The sequence below is a fragment of the Nomascus leucogenys genome, chromosome X, assembly GCF_006542625.1.
Source record: "Nomascus leucogenys isolate Asia chromosome X, Asia_NLE_v1, whole genome shotgun sequence".
NCBI lineage: Eukaryota > Metazoa > Chordata > Mammalia > Primates > Hylobatidae > Nomascus > Nomascus leucogenys.
The window spans coordinates 118,506,724-118,524,740 of NC_044406.1; the positions used below are offsets into that span (position 1 = coordinate 118,506,724).

Sequence of the window (18,017 nt, forward strand, 5' to 3'; positions counted from 1 at the left end):
GAGGTGCAGGGCACAGACTCTAATCCAAAAAGAGAAAGGAGGCAAATCATAGACACATGTGGTCCTGGTAGAGCAAGCTAAATGGAGATTTCACAGGCTAAGAATTTGTTTTGGAAACGCTATTCATGGTTTCTTAATCCACAGTCTAGTCACCCGCAGCTCAGCCCAACCTCTGGGTACACAAAGAAAGATCTGGGTAGAGGACAGCTGCCATTCTGGATCCACCCCCACTCCAAAGAACTCTTAGAAGCAGTGTGCCTCCTGAGGTGGGGCGGGGGGTGGGGGGCTTATTTCCTGTGGCAACAGCTGCTTCTGTCTCCCACTTTTCAATGAGGTCATCTAGTCTTCAGCTGCACAATCAAAAACAGTAAAGAGCAGGCCTCTGGAGTTATGATTGTCATTAAAACTAAACTCCATCAGCACATTCTCAAGACTGCACCTGGGAAGGCAGATGCAGGATGCTGCCCATTCTCAGGGCTGCTCCTAGCTCCCAGGGATCTAAGTGCAAAGCCCAGACAGGGGTCATCGCACATTCCAAATGCAAAGAATTTACGGACAGGGGAGGGAGAAGCAAGACTCTGAGCCACTTTCTTCTGGAAACCCTTTCTTGACCAAAGACCTCCCCTTCTTCCTGTGAGCATGGAAAAGGAAGGACAAGAAATCTCAGTCCTAGGGGATACCACTTTGGAAAACCATCATTTTTCACACTGTCGCTTCTGGGATTCTCCCAAGAGCAAGCTATTGTTCCTGAGCCATTTCCCATGTATTAACCAGCACGAAGGACACACTCCAACAAAGCTGGCAGGCCTCCTGCAACATGTCTCCAGAGTCATTCCTGGGTCTGTACTCTAGTGGAAGTGTCCCCTACCCCAGTCCCAAGCTGCAGAGTTTCAACGATGAGAGCTATCATCCAGTAGGCACCTTTCCTGCACCAGGCAGTGGGATGAGTGAATGAGCTCCTTTAATCTCACAGCAACTCTACCAGCATCCTCATTTAATAAACACACTGTGGCTCTGTGGGGGCTACATGACTTGCCCAGGTCACACAATTAGGAAATTCTGGGACCCAAACCCAAGTCTCTCTGAAACCAGAGCCAATGGTCATATACATGAAACTGGACAAAGTCTCTGGCATTCACTCTGTAGCATTTCCCCTGCTAAATCCCATGTGGTGGAACTGTTAAAGAACTGACACCAGGCCTGGCATGGTGGCTCATGCCTGTAATCCCAGCACTTTGGGAGACCGAGGTGGGCAGATTGCCTGAGGTCAGGAGTTCAAGACCAGCCTGGCCAACATGGTGAATCACCGTCTCTACTAAAAACACAAAATTTAGCCGGGTGTGGTGGCACACATCTGTGGTCTCAGCTACTTGGGTGACTGAGGCAGAAGAATCGCTTGAATCTGGGAGGCGGAGGTTGCAGTGAGCCAAGATTGCACCACTGCACTGCGCCTGGGTGACAGAGTGAGACTCCGTCTCAAAAAAAAAAAAAAAAGAACTGACACTAGATTTAGATTTAGCCACTTCTTCCAATGAGACTCAGACTGCCTAGCTTTGAAGGATCCTCTCACGGAGACGCTGATCAGAAATGGGATGGTACGCTCTGTGAGTTAGTATCAGAATCACCTTCTCCCGGATCCCAGTTCCTCGCAAAACACATCTTTCTGCCAAGTCAACTCAGCTCAATGTTGTACTTTCATGGCTGCAGTTTTCCCTGAGGGAATAAAGTGAAAGCAGTGTCTCTACCCAGCTTTCTGCTCCAGGCTGGCAGCTTCTTCGCCCTGAGGAAGACAGTGAGGAGAAGTCTGTGCATATGACATTATGTTTTAATTGAACACTTGTCCTCTCTAATTGGTATTGATGTAAAAAGAGGGAAAGGAGGAAAGAGAGCAACAGGAAAGACGAAACCCACTTTAGTCATGTCATTTTCTAGGACAAAGGTCCAGGCTTCCAGAGCTCTATCTGAGAGGCAGGCCCAGGCAGCAGAGGGGCCAATGCTCTTTGTGAGGATGGCTTTGCTTGGCAGGAATAAAGCAGCTACAGGAGAAGCTCTGGCTGCTGGGCACAGCATTATAACCTTTCTTGGACTATACTCTGTTTCTGTGGCTTAGGCTTCCAATCACTGCCTCTTCTCTTCACAGGGCTGTACAACTGCAACTTTGGGAAGTGCACACTGAGCTTCATCTAAAGTCATTCCTTGTCAGAAGCCAAGGAATGTAATTCAGCTTATGCTAAGGAGAAGGTTGTGGAGGAAAGACTACTATGGATTTATTTATATACAAATAAAGAGAATGCAGTGTCTACAGGTGATATGGCTTGGCTCTGTCCCCACCCAAATCTCACCTTGAATTGTAATAATCCCCCATGTCAAGATGGGGGGAGGTGGAGATAATTGACTCATGGGGGGCGGTTCCCCCCATACTATTCTCATGGTAGTGAATAAGTCTCAGAAGATCTGATGGTTTTACAAATGGGAGTTCCCCTGCACAAGCTCTCTTGCCTGCCACCATGTAAGGTGTGACTTTGCTTCTCCTTTGCCTTCTGTCACGACTGTGAGACCTCCCTAGCCATGTGGAACTATGAGTTCATTAAACCACTTTACTTTATAAATTACCCAGTTTCAGATATGTCTTTATTAGCAGCATGAGAACAGACTAATACAACAGGTATCTCCTAGGAAATCCAGTGCTACAAAAGTATTTTGCATTCAGACAGCAGGGCCAGGATGAAGGTGAGGCAAGCAAGGCACTCACCTTGTGTGTAAAATTTAAGGGGGCACCAAAACATTCAGTCATCAAGATATTTTTTCAAATAATGTTTTGTATTTTAGAATAGTTTTGGATTTGCAGAAAAATTGTGAAATAGTACAATGAGTTCCCATAAGCCCCACATCCAGTTTCCCACATAAACATCTCTTGATTAATAAGGTACCTTTGTCACAATTAATGAGCTAATATCAATTTGTTATTAACTAAAGTCTATGCTTTATTTAGATTTCCTTAGTTTTTACTTTTTTCGGTTGCAGGATCCCACATTACATCTAGTTGTCACATATCCTTGAGTTCCTCTTGGCTGTGACAATTTCTCAGACTTTTCTGGATTTTGATGACTTGATAATTTTGAGGAGTACTGGTCAGCTATTTTGTAGAATACCACTCTATTGGAATTTTTCTGATGTTTTTCTCATAAGTAGGCTGTGGTTATGGATTGTAGGGAAGAAGACCACAGAGATAAAGTGCCATTCTCATCCCATCATATCCAAAGACACATACAATCAGCATGATTTATGATTGGTGATGTTCACATTGATCACCTGGCTGAGGCAGTATTTGTCAGGTTAATCCATGGTAAGGATACTTGTCTTTCCCTTTCTATACTGCACTTTTTTTTTTTTTTTGAAATGGAGTCTTGCTCTGTCGCCCAGGCTGGAGTGCAGTGGAGCAATCTTGACTCACTGCAACCTCCACCTCCGTGGTTCACGCCATTCTCCTGCCTCAGCCTCCCGAGTAGCTGGGACTACAGGTGCCCGCCACCACGCCCGTCTAATTTTTTATATTTTTAGTAGAGACCGGGTTTCACCGTGTTAGCCAGGATGGTCTTGATCTCCTGACCTCGTGATCCGCCCACCTCGGCCTCCCAAAGTGCTGGGATTACAGATGTGAGCCACCGCACCCGGCTTGCACCCTTTTTTGTTTTTTTGGACAGGATCTTGCTCTGCTGCCCAGGCTGAAGTGCAGTGGCATGATCATGACTCACTGCAGCCTCAACCTTCCAGGCTCAAGTGATCCTCCCATATCAGCCTCAAGAGTACCTGGGACTACAGGCACATGCCACCACGCCTGGCTAATTTTTAATTTTTTTTTAGAGAGGGAGTCTCACTATGTTGTCCAGGTCTCAAGCAATCCTCCTGCCTCAACCTTCCAAAGTGCTGGGATTTCAGGCATGCGGCACCACGCCTGGCCCATACTATACTCTTTTACAAGGAAGTCAGTATTCGCAGTTCATACTTAAGGAGTGAGGAGTTACACTCCACCTCCTTGAGGGCAGAGTATCTACACAAATTATTTGGAATTATCCTGCACAAAAGATTTGTCTATCATCCATTTATTTAATCATTTAATTATATCAGTATGGACTCTTGGATGTTTATTTTATACTTTGGGTTATAGTCCAATAATACTAGTATATTTTCTCAAGTTTTTATACATTTGGCTGTTGGTAGCTCTTTTAGTTGGCTCCTGTGATGTTTTGCTTTTTGTTTTTGTTTGTGTATTTGTTAACACTTCCTTACTTTCTGGCAACACAAGATGTTCCAGGCTTATCTTGTGTATTTTCTGCCTCAGTCCTGGAATCGGCCATTTCTCCAAGGAGCCCTGGTTGCTTTTATTGAAAAACAGTATTAGAAAACAAACAATATTTGGATTCTACTTGAATAAATAATATTTAAGGCAATGGTTTGTTTTTTTTTTTTTAAGTCAAGAAAATATGGCCCACAAGATGGCTGCCTGATTCTGTATATAAAGTTTAACTGGAACCAAGGATGGTGTTAGGGTGGGTCAAGAGAGGCAGGGGTGTGCAAGGGCAGAGTTGGAAACTGTATTTAAAATTTTGATATTTGTTCAATTTGGATCTGTCTACATTAATTCTGAGTCTTTAAAACATATCATTACAGCTACTCAGGAAACCAAGGCAGGAGGATCACTTGAGCTCAAGAGTTCCAGGCTCTAGTGTGCCATGATTGCGCCTATGAATAGACACTGCACTCCAGCCTGGGCAACATAAGTAGAAACTTCTCTTTTAAAAAAATCCTATATCATTAAAATGTTATTTATGTTGATTACTGATTTTTTGGTACCCTCTTTAGTTTGGGCCTTGTTGGAAAGCAATCTGGCTTCAGGTCAGTGGCCCAACTGAATTTGTTACTGCTTTCTGAAAAAGGGTGTAGCTTAAGGCCAGTGTCTTGCTGGGCAATGGAATCTCCCAGTGGAGCCATGTATTAAAGCCATAGAATTCCAGGCCTCAGCCCAGCCCTCCAAAATCATGACAATGATCTACTTCTGGTGTTTGGCAACCACTAAGGTAAGCTGTCTAACACAGGTCTGTGGATAGGGAGGTGGTTTGATAAAAACATACTCCAAAATGATCACCCTTCACTTTGTGTAGAATAATGGCAGTTCTAAAATTTCAAATAATACTGAAGGAGGGGGAGGTGTACTTGTGGTTCTAATTGGAATCTGGATCTTTAAAGACGACATTGATCCTGAGCATGTATGTCCCAGAAATTCCATTTTGGATTAATGAAAGCTGGAGTCTGTGCCTTGTGCATCTTCTCTTCCTCTTCCACCAACTCAACAAGTTGGGGGGAGAGCAGCTCCTCATTTGGACTTTCTCTTCATTTGCCCAGAAATATGTGATGATCTCTCTCATTGACTCCTTTGCCCTGAAGGCTCGCTCTCCCTCTCCCACCTCCTTTCCCCCTTTCTTGATCTCTTGCACTCTCTTGCTTTTGCTTGCCCAGCCTCCTGGCCCCACAGATTCTCTTTGCTGTCACTGGTGCTTTTTTTCAAGGTTGCTGGCACTCCCAGGTGTGCTCTCTTGCTCCTGCATGAGCTTTCTCCATCCATCTTGGGCTCTTTCCCTACCTCTAAAACACTGGCTTGCTGTCACCTTCTCAGGCTTGACTGTGATCTCGCTTTCTTTATTGCTTTCTCCTACTCTCTTTCTTTCTCCCTGTCTCTCTTCAAGTGGCTCACTCTCACACGTTCTTGCTCTCCCATGCCCCTGTGCATGGTGTGTGTGTGTGTGTGTGTGGTGTGTGTGTGTGTGGTGTGTGTGTGTGTGTCTTTTCAGTACCCGAGAGTCATGAGTAATTTCCCTAAATACAGAGTACCCCAGAGCAGAACAAGAACAAGGCTGATCTCACAGGGAGAACAGGAAAGATAATAATTTTTTATTCACAAGAAGAAAAATGCCACTGGATCCAAGGTTCTCAAGAATGATCTCAGAAAATGTAAAGCCCTGGGGGTAAAAGGTGCTGTAAAGACACAGATGTGTAATCTAACATTGTCTATTACAGATAAAGCCAAAAGCCTCATTAGAAGCAATCAAAGTCACAAGGAGCATCCGCTGGGAAACCCTAACAGCTGGGGCTATTTAGGACTAATTGCTTAACTCGCCCTTAGGCACAGGAAGCTGAGGCTGAGGGAGGAAGACATTTAACTCACCTCAAATGTGTTACTAGCAAAGGAACTTCCCAAAGTAGAAGAGCCAGCATCTCTGAGAAGTCAGAGAGGAGAGGCTTCTGAAGAGTTGCTAAAGGATTTCAGAAACAAGCCTCGAGCACAGAGTCACTGGTTAAGCCCCTGGTTTCTGCCACCAAAGCAGTAGGCTCACTTCCTCACCTCCAGAAACTTCTCTCTGGCCACTCTCTGCTAGGGAGCAAAGTTGTAATATGATTCGTGGCACCTGGGCAGATGCTGGGTTCATGTGTGGGTGTGGTGAGAATGCAGAGTGGGGTGGGGACATCCTGAAGAGCAAAATGGAGAGAAAGGAGAGGGAGCTCCAAGTGGGGGCTGGCCCTTCGTGTTCTCTCTCTCTCTCAGCACCCCCACCCACCACGTGCAACTTCCCTCGCACCCCCATAAGCAAAAAGTTAGGAAGGGATGATTTAGGCAGTGCTTTAGTGTTTTGTGACACTTCTGAAAGTCTTTTTAGACAAAACAGGCCAGGGGCCAAAATAAGACTTGGGCTGTTCCTCTTTGTGATATTTGCCTTTTATGAGAGATTTAGCCAGCATGTTTTGGGCTCATTTATAGGACTCCATCTAACTGCAGCAAAATACAAAAATCATTCAGTTTCCAGAATGCAGTCTGATTTTTCATAAATATTTTCTTTCAGGAACAGAAAGGGCTAATTCAGAAGGAGACACTAAATCTCCTATACCGAGTGAATAGGAGGCAAAATTCATTCTTCCCAAATTTGAACACACATGAGAAAAACAAAATACCCTTGGGCATACAACTTTCAGAAATTTCTATTTATTAAAACCCAAAGATGGGTCTTCAAAAATACTTGTCAAATTTACTGATGTGGATGAAGTTAACCTATAAATGTTAAAACTCATCCTGCAACTTTACTTAATGTATTGTCAGTCACGGATAATGGCTGATAATTAAAAACTTTCTTAGTAAAGTAGGAACTGTGAATAAATAGAAATGAGTGAGAAGACTTACTTCAGGGTCACCTTTTCTGAATGAAACTTCTTATCTTTTTCAACAGGCACCTCCTCACCAGGTGATTCTGCTGCAGGCTAAAGTGTGCGGATCAGTGATTTAATGCAAGACCCAACAGAGGAAGCACATTCAAGTTACAGACACTCTTCAAATATTTCCTTCTAGAATTCATATGAGAGTCCCAATCACCACCCATCAAAGCAAGGTTTGTCCAATTACGTTAGTCTTCTCTACTCACTTTTCTGGTCTTAAAGGCTACAGAAAAGTTGTCCAAGGCAAGGTCATGGTTTCCTAAGAAGAGGATGCTCTTGATGATATTGACCAAAGCTTTGCACCCCACAGAAACAGAAAACCTGCCTCAACATTGATTGCCAAGTAGCCTGCAGAACCTAAAGAAAGGGTCTCCCTTTCAGCTCCCAAGGCCAACAAAATCCTTCTCAGGCAGGCCCACAGCTCCAAGGGCAAGCTGGCTGACCTACAAAAGCCTTCACATACATTTGCCAAATCCCACAGTATTTTCACCACTGAGTCCTCCTGTTGGTCCTTCTTCCCACTTCCCACTTGAGCATCAAGCCAACTGGAGTTTCCCTCCTTTCTCCTTTTCAGCTGACTCATCAAGCCTGTCTCGTCTGCACACAGCCTGATATAGAAAGCCTATAAACCATCCCCATGCAAAGAAGTGGCCAGCTCCACTGTATTTGAGTGCTGAAGAGCTGGGCCCCTCCAACCTGGGTGGTGTGAGTAGATGGGCAGCTGCAGAAATAGACAACCAGGAACTTCAAAGGGCCACATTTCCCCTGAGGGTTATTTGGTGCCTCCCAAGACTAAAATTCCTTCCTTGGAATGTGGCAAGATGGAAATTAAATGCAAAGAGGCTGACCTGCTAACCTCTTCCTAGGCTTCACCGTCATTTGTTTATAGGGGGTTTAGAAAATCTTTCCCTTCCCTTACTCAAAGTTTCCAGCTCCTTTTCTCTCTCAGCTACCAGGCAAAGAAAATAATGTGAAATACGGGCAATAAGTATTAAAGGAGTAATTTCTGTGTTGGCCTGAATGAGACTATATCACTTCTGATTTTTCACTTCACTCTCTGATAAGGCAGTCCCAGAATATCAGAGTATATTTCTTTTATTTAGGAATATGTTTCTGATTGATTTTTGGAAAAAAGCTATGTAGCCTTCCTGAACTTCTCAGATTTATGGAATGGCGTATGATCTGAAAGCAACATTAAAAAAAAGATTTGGTAGGTGGGGGTGATGGGGAGTGATTGTTTAATGCATACGGGTCTCATTTTGGGGTGATGAAAATGTTTTGAAACTAGATAGTGGTGATAATTTCACAACATTATGAGTGTCACTAAATGCCACTGAATAGTATAATTTTAAATAGTGAATGTTATGTGAATTTCACCCCAATAAAAAAAGCAAATAATTTGGCAATGGAGAAACTTGTTCTGCCTTCTGAGCAGCAAAGAAACATAACCTAGAAGATGCAAAATCTTCAACAGCAACAACAACAACAACAATACAATCAGCTAAGATCACCACGCTTAGTGATAATAGCAAACATTTATTGATCACATGGGCCAGGCACTGTGCTAAATTACATGCCCTATTTCACTGAATCCCCACACAACAATCCTATGACATAGGTTCTATTTATGATTCACTGAAGAAGTAGAGGCTCAGAGAAGTTAAGTAGCATCCTCAAGGTCACATGGCTAATAAGTAAAGACATGGCTCCAACTCACTGCTATCTAATTTCAGAGTACATGCTCTTGATGGCATGTGTAGGTGACCAATCAGTGTGCATATAGGAGGAAGAGTTTTCTGTGTCTATAAAAGCTCGGTTTTTGAGGTGAGCAGGGTGAGCTCCTTGAAATCGCACACACGAGAAAAGGCAGAATTCGTGACCACAGCATTGGCCACCAGAGCAGTAATGTGGGGTGAGGCCAGGGAGAGAGTAGATGATATGGTTTGGCTATGTCCCCACCAAAATCTCATCTTGAGTTGCAGTTCCCATAATCTCCATGTGTCATTGGAGGGACTTGGTGGGAGGTAATTGAATCATGGAGGCGGTTACCCCCATGCTGTTCTTGTGATAGTGAGTTATCACGACATCTGATGGTTTTATAAAGGACTTTTCCCCTTTTGCTCATTCTTCTCCTTCCTGCCGCCATGTGAAGAAGGACATGTTTGCTTCCCCTTCCACCATAATTGTAAGTTTCCTGAGGCCTCTTCAGCCCTGCGAAACTGTGAGTCAATTAAACTTCTTTCCTTTATAGATTACCCAGTCTTGGCTATTTCTTTGTAGCAGTGTGAGAACGGACTGTATCTACTCATAGCAAAGAAAAGTTTTAGCAAGGAGAAAGTGTGCATGTACAAGTGTGTGCATACATGAGCATGTGTGAAGACAGAGAGGGCACAGGCATGGGAGACAATGAGCACTTCAGGTTCAGTGGAAGGGGCAGGGTGAGTAAATGCCCACCTTTCCACTCTGCTCTCAACACACATAACTCACCCTTGTAGGCTGGGAATCCCTCACTTGTAAGTGTGCTTGCCTGAAGGAAAAAAGGAATTTGAGGCCCAGGCCAAAGGCGTTATGCTTTTTTTTCTTTAAAAGCAAAAACATATGTAAGCAACTGAAATAAGGCTCAATAAAACCTTGATAACTAACAAGACTTGCAATTACTCAATTTGGGGTGATATGATTTGTAATCATTCAGTTTAACTAAAAAGAGGGCATTGTTTCCTGGGATAAGATATGGGTGAAAAAAAATCACTTTTTGCCTAAGAATCTTCCATCATATGCAAGGAATAAATGGTGGAAAAAGACTTTTGCCTCTGCTTTGGAGCTGAGAAGCCTGCAGAGACCTGGCTAATTGATCCTGGAAACTTTCAGAAAGGTACAGAAAATGAAGCAAAATTACTCTTTATCTGTCTGAGCACAATTCACTAGATTAAAGCCCTCCACAGGCAAAGTACATCCATTCTTGGTGAAACACCGTCTGCAAACTCTCAGAGTGAAAAGAACTTCTGATTCTCAGGGACTGAAAAGGGTCCTGGGAAATAAGTGCCCAGAAGTCAATGGGCCTGCTGCTGTGGGAGGGGAGAGACTGCCAATGGGATCCCACTGAGAGAGAAACCCCAGGAACCCACCCCAGCAGGGGGCGAGCCAGCACCAGGACATCCTGAGAAGCCAATCCTGGAAGTGGGCACGAAGGCCTTTGACCCTGAAAGCATGTATCCCAAGCCCTGCCATTTCCCAGGTCAATCATCCTCTCGCCAGCATCTCTACTTCCCTGTGGGCAGAGGCAGATAATGAAGTGCCTGTTCTGGCTCATGCTGTTGCTTTACAAAGGGAGTTTTTCTGTAATTGGTCCATGCAAGGAGAGTTATTACATCTTCTGAACCGTTTGGTCCCAAATGGCAATACCGAAGCACAATGGCTACAGTCACAGCCTTTGGAGACAGTATATTCATAGCCACTTCCCATAGAGTGACAGGGAAGGCAGAAATGGCCGAGAAATGTGTGCACTGGCCTTATGAAACACGGGTCTGAATCTTCTGTAAAAACTCCATTGAAGTTTTCACCCCTTGTATTACTTATGGATCCACAAGGTAATTCCTCCTTACCCTAATTACTTCATCTGTACAATAGGGGTAATTATATGCATACATCATGAAGACATTTGTGAGGATTAAATGGGATAATGCATGCAAATGGGATAATGCAGCTATTGCTTAGTGCAATAGCTGGTGCATGATGAGCTCTCAAAGAATATTAGCTATTACTGATATGAAATAATTCATCATTATTATTCAGCATTATAAAGCAGCTTGTGTCTTCTGAAGAATAGACACTACTCCATTTATCAGATGAGTACTAGATAATCCATCATGTTTCACTTATTGTCTTGGCTTGAACTCAAAGTCAAATTGAGTGTTCAAATTCAGTAATTCTAATGCTACTAGATATTGAGCTCTTTGAGGGCAGGAGCCATGTTTTACTCAGCTCTGTATTTTTAGTGGCAATCCCAGGGCCAGGTTCACAGTGCTTACAAAATGTGTGAGATGACTTCCACCCCAGGTTCTTGATAGAACCATTGTTCGTGTCTTTTTCTCCCTTGACTTTCTTCCACAAGGTTTCAGATCTTTTTGTAAACTTCAAACTACTTAATAGACATATTTTCTTCAGATCCTTTTCAGAAATAGGTGGGGAATAAATAATACTGATTCTGAAATATTTATTTACAATAACCCTACATATCTCACCTAAAATGGAGAGTGGTGCATGTCCAAAGAAGGATGACAATGTTACTGAGGATCCAGAGGGAAAGGAATGTGGAGGCCAGGGACAGGGACAAGAATGGTAGAGGCCACAAAAGACCCAGAAACAAGCTTTCAGACATATTGGTCCATATTGGCATCATGTCAGCTGCTAATGGCCCTTTCCAAGAGGCTGGCTTAAAACAGCATTTCCCCTTGGGCCTCTGTTGCTAACATAGCCTAGGAGGGAAAACTCACTCTTCTTTGTTTCCTATTCTTAATGTTTTTGGAAAGGATAAGGGACAGGGGGTTGCCAGCAACAGAACATTTTATGGTTGAGAATTTTTCTACTTTTCAATTGACTCAGCTTCAGTCTTAACTCTGTCACTTACTATCATGTGACCCTGAGTAAGTTTCTTAACCTCTCTGAACATCATTTTCCTCCTCTGTAAAATGCAGATGACAATAATGATATGATCCTCACTAGGTTGTTATGAAGATTAAATTAAAATTATGTGAAGTGTCTGGGACATAGTAAGAGTTCAATAAATGTGAGTTGCTATGATTATGTGTCCTGTAGTCATTAGCTACAGGCTCGAATAACTGAGCACCTCAGGATGATGGAAAGACTGGACTAGAAGCCATGGGTTCAAGCCTTGAAGAGTGGCTTGTGGGGTCAGGGATCAGAGATTAAAGGGCATACCTAGTTCCTCATTTATAACATGGTAAAAATATAGGATCTATCTATTTCCCATGAGTAAAAGTTTTAAGAATTTCATGAGCTAACGCATGTGAAAGTACTTTGCGAAATGCAATCATTCTGTGCAGATGTAAGTGGTATTCTCACTGGGCATTCCCAGAGAAAGGCAAACATTATGTTTAGCTCATAAATACTTGGGTTTTAATCCTTTGAAGGCTTTCCTGCTAGCACACCGTGGTACGGAGAAACAGCAGACAGTGCAGACTCGAGATGTTCTCTCTGCACCGAGCTGGGCTCTGCTCTCAAACCCCTCCATGTCCCACCCTGTTCAGGAGCTTTTAAGATGGCCTTGTCATTTTTAAAGGTTCTTGTCACCAAGCCATCAGTTTTAGGCATCATCTTGCAACTGTGACATGTCTAATCTTGCTCACTTGACCATGCTAGGGCCATGGTGAAGTGACTGAGGGCTTGGAGCTGCCTGTCACAGCTAATGGCTCAGCCCACACAAGACTTAGAGGCTGCTTGTGTCATCCTCTGTCCAGTTGGCAGACAGAGAGGTGTGAAGAGTTGTCATCCATCACCAAATACAAAGCAATCTCTCCTGATGGAAATAAAACAATCAATACGTTTGGATTTCAATCACAGAGAATATGTTTTCTCAGAATAGGTCTTAATCAATGTGTGCCCTGATATATAGCATGCTGGTGTGAAGCATAAGCTGTGCAAGAACAAATGTCACTTGGAATACTAAAATAGATTTAATAGAAGAAACATACATCAGAATGTATCTTTGTTCTCTACCTCCTTACAGAATTTGTGAGACAATTCTTGTAACATGGTTACCTGACTCACTGGACTGCCAGCATTTCAACATTAGGAAAGAATGAATTTTCCAAAAAAAGGAGTGGTGCATTTCTATTTCTGGGAGACTCTCCCATATTTAGAGCTAAAAAGAACCTTAAGATCTTTCAACCTAGTTTGCTCCTTTTATAAAAGGAAATGAAGTCCCAAAAGGGCAACTGACATGCCCAAGGTCACACAGCCAGTCAGTGGCAGAGCCAGAGTATAAATCCAAGAAATACTAATCATTTTGGAATCAGATAATATGCAGTACAACAGCAACTAAAGGCATTTGAACAACCATTGACATTTTGGTAACACTAACAAAACAATGGTGGGTGGTCTATACTTCTTATTCTAGATGATTCCTAAAATCCCCTCAGCATTGGCAGTCTGGGAGTTTATGATGTGACATTTGCATTACATCTCTTGGGGACCAAATCCCTGTTCTATGAGGTGTAAGTTGTGGTGACACACACTGAATATAAACCTTCAAGCAGGCAGTTGAAAAGTAGAAAATTCAACCAGCCTCTTGTTTCATGTGTTCTGATGGGAAATGCCCCTCCTTATTTAATTGTCTGTTGAGTGCCCCTGCAAAAATCCACCTCCTTCCAGGCCAAGCTCAATCTTCCCTACTTACCAAGTTAATGAACACCCACTCACAGGAATGGGCTTTTTCTTTCTCCAAGAACCAAAGGTGTGATTTCAGGAAATGTCTTCCATCTGGTTATGATTTTTTAAAACAACAGTAATTGCTGGGGTGGTTTTGGGGGTGTTCTTCTCAATTCTACATTTTTGGACATTTTCTCCCAATCGTACTGCAGAACAAACAAGCCAGAGAAGACCCAACACTTCCCAGTTTTATTCTCTCACCTCCCACTTGCTCAGACCAGAAAGAGTAAAGAGATTCTGGTCTTGAGTATTTCATTTGAGGCTTCTCACTTCCAGAACTTCAGGTGAATATAGCAAGTGTGGTTTTAAGTACTACAGAGTGCTAAGCACTGGGTAAGGCCTGGGCCACGGTGTATGAGTTGGGGTGCAGGATGGCTACAACTGCTCCCCTGTCCTTCAGCAGCTTGCAAGCCTGGAAGAGAGAGATGCAAACTTCTCACTAGAATTTGTTGCACAACAAAATGCCTTCTATGGGAGGCACAAGTGGGAGAGATATAAAATGAACAATTATTCCAGTGAAGAGGAAGATCACAAACACCTCAAGGACAAGAGAACATTAGCACTAAGCTTTAAATAACGCATGTGGACATACACGTGTGTTAATGCAAGGAGAATCTTCTGTTAACACTAATTACCATTTAATAACCAGAAAAACACATTGTAGACTTTGTGTGTGTGCGTGTGTGTGTGTGTTTCAATAGACTTATTTCTATTTTTTATTTATTTTTTTGACACACAGTCTTGTGCTGTCACCCAGACTGGAGTGCAGTGGTATGAACATATCTTGCTGAAGCCTCAACCTCCTGGGCTCAAGCGATCCTCCCACCTCAGTCTCCCGAGTAGCTGGCACCACGGGCATGCACTACCATGCCCAGCTAATATTTTTTGTAAAGACACGGTGTCATATTGTTGCCCAGGCTGGTCTTCAACTCCTGGGCTCAAGCAATCCTCCTGCCTCGGACTCCCAAAGTGCTGGGATTACAGGCATGAGCCACTGCACCCAGCCCTAGATTTTAAAATAATATTACTTAACATTTCTTGAGTGCCAACTGTAGGTTCAGCACAATACTAAGTGCTCCACATTTATTATCTCATGTAATCATCATAGCAACCTTACGTGGACTAGTATGTATTATTCTCCTTTTTACGTTTAGGAAACCAAGGCCCAAGGACTTCCAGCTAGTCAATGGCAGAGCCTGGATTTCAAGCCAGGCAGTCTGACTCAAAGCCAAGCAGTTTTCTAAAGGTGTGGGCTGCATATACCACTAGCCTTAGACTCACGTGGCAAAGCCTGTTAAAAGTGCAGATTCTGAGCCTCGGCCCAGACTCAGGAACCAGAATCCTGTTATATGGGGCACAAGAATTTGTATTTTCAACAAGACCCCAAGGTGAAATTAATGCAACTAATGTTTGAAAATCACTGTAGTACAGCATTCATTTGCATGGAGAAAGCTAGAATATTACTACAGGGATCCCAGAACACATGATGAGCAGTCAAAATTATTGGCAAATGAATCTTTCACCATTAATTTAACTAACTAAAATAACAAATTCATTTTATATTTTGAAATGATATGATTAATATCATATCTAAGAAAGGCAGGCCTAAAAGGCTGGCCATCTGGGATTTGAGGGGAACAAAAGAAGTGGTTAAATGGAGGGCAGAAACTATAGAAAGGAAGGTGAATCAGTATGCGAAGGCAATGGCTCTGGAGGACAATGTCAAAGTGGAATCTTGGGGTCCTGACAGTCTAATCCTGGCCCTGCCACTAAACAGGCCAGTTGACCTAGAGCACTCAACTTTTCTAGGTGTATTAGTCTGTACTCACACTGCTATAAAGACATACCTGAGACTGGGTAATTTATGAAGAAAAGAGGTTTAATTGATGCACAGTTCCACAGACTGCACAGGAAGCATGGGTGTGAGGCCTGTGGTGATGTGGTTGCATTTTCATACCACCAATTCTCACCTAATTTTAATATCATGAAATGCACTCAATTGTAAATCAATACCACATGTAATGAAGTCTTGCTTCCACACTCAGAAGATAACTTTATAGGCACTTACCATGTTCCAGTGAATGGCTGAGGTACTTTTACATGGATTATCCTATTTCATTCTCTCAATAACCCTATGTAGCAAATAATTATTGTATTATCATTTTGCAGCTGAGAACAATGGGGCTCTGTGAGGTTGAGTAACTCAACTTGCCCAGTGTCACACAGCTGGAAAATGACAGAGCTTGGATTGGAACTCGATTATCTGACCTCAACGACCTGATTACAAAGGACTTCTATAGCAGTCCATGCAAGATCAGCCAGTTCTAGGTAGGCAAAAAAGGCCAAGGACAAAGAACACAGTCCCTCAAAGAGAGGTTCAATGGAACTACTGCTCCAGCAGACTTCAAGATGACTGAGACCTTCCATCCTCAAGGGGCAACGCCACCGCTGCTGTCAATCCTGCTACTCCTCTCCCTTTTCTCTTTTTGAGACAAGGTCTCGTTCTGTCACCCAGGCTGCAGTGCAGTGGCGTGATCACAGCTCACCGTAGCCTTGACTTCCAGTGCTTAAGCAATCCTCCCACCTCAGCATCCTGAGTAGCTGGGACTACAGGCACACATCACCATGCCCAGTGATTTTTTAAATTTTTAGTAGAGAAGAGGTCTCGCTGTGTTGCCCAAGCTGGTCTTGAAGTGATCAAGTGATCACTGTCAAATGGGAATAGTAATAATTTTCAAGGTGTTTGTGAGGATCATCAGATACTAAGGATTTTACTTGTTTTTATTTTCCTTATATGATGTACACATTGTTTACATTGAAAAAATTATTTCTTCAAACTAGAATCTAAGTTCCATGGGTATGGTGGGTCTGATAAAGTAACCAAGTGATCCTCCCACCTCGGCCTCCCAAAATGCTGAGATTGCAGGCATGAGCCACCCTGCCAGGCCGCCACTCCTCTCAACTGCCCTTTATTGAGCCTCTATGCTCGGCATGGTGCTCCTATGCTTTGCATACTTAATCTCATTTAATTTCTGCTCCCCTTTGAGGTGGGTAGTATGATGCTTGGTACTTTTTGAATGATGAACCTGAACCACAGAGAGGTTAAGTAACTTGACCAAGATCATAATTCCTAAGCAGAAGGGCTGAGATTCAAAACAACACCAGGCTCAACACAAAGGCTTTCCTTTTAACCATGATGTTGTGGTGCTTCCACTTGACTTAGTAGACCTAGCCAGGGTCTCTCAGAGTTGATACATCTTTACGTTGAAGGCTTTGCTAATGACCCAAGGTATCTATATCTCCCATGGGCTCCATTAAGTCAAATCTCAGGGTGGCAACACTTTGGGAGGCCGAGGCGGGCAGATCACTTAGGGTCAGGAGTTCGAGATCAGCCTGGCCAACATGGTGAAACCCCATCTCTACTAAAATTACAAAAATTAGCCAGGTGTGGTGGTAGACACCTTTAGTCCCAGCTACTCGGGGGCTAGGGTGGGAGAATCACTTGAACCCCAGAAGTGGAGGCTGCAGTGAGCCAAGATCACGCCATTGTACTCCAGCCTGGGTGACAGAGTGAGACTCTGTCTCAAAATAACAATAATAATAATAATCTCAGCATGAGTGGGATCTACCTAGTAAAAGAGATGCCAAATGCTTTATCATACCCATGGAACTTAAGATTCTAGCTTGGAGAAATAATTTTTTCAATGTAAAGAACATGTACATCATATAAGGAAAATAAAAACAGGTAAAATCCTTAGTATCTGATGATCCTCACAAACACCTTGAGAAGTATTACTATTCCCATTTGACAGATGAGGAAAATGATCATTCACTTGTCCAGCAACTGAGCTATGCAAAATGCAGGACTCTGCACAAAAACTGAGAATTCTTCCACTGGAGTGTAGTGACTATTGGGAACAGGCTTGGCTTTTCAGCTTCCTTATCATGTTCAACCTCTCATCTCTCTTACTTTCATTAGGCTTGCCCATTGGTGTGGTTTTTGGATTTTGTGGATCTTTACATTAGAACATACTGAGTTTTCTTTCTCAGAATAAATGTCTGCCCACATAAATCTAAGCCATGGGCTTCTCATAGTACTCCTTTTTACGTTTCATCAAAATTTTACTTTTCATCAAAATTCTGGGCATAAGCAACATTCAAATTTGCTTCTTTTATGTGGTGTGATTAAAAGTCCTGTACAGTGCCGTACGAGTCATCCACCCTCCTGAAAGCTTCTCTGTAATAACATTTCCACCTTTGAATAATGTGCTGATCCACTGATTAAATCAGTTCCAAAGGTTGAATCA

The 18,017-nt window shown here is 43.0% G+C and overlaps 1 protein-coding gene across 2 annotated transcripts in view; it reads right to left on the reverse strand.

The window, feature by feature from the left end:
* HS6ST2 (heparan sulfate 6-O-sulfotransferase 2) overlaps positions 1-18,017 on the reverse strand; it is a 332,806-nt gene that overhangs the window by 131,050 nt on the left and 183,739 nt on the right. The gene's annotated exons all lie outside the window — the stretch shown is intronic.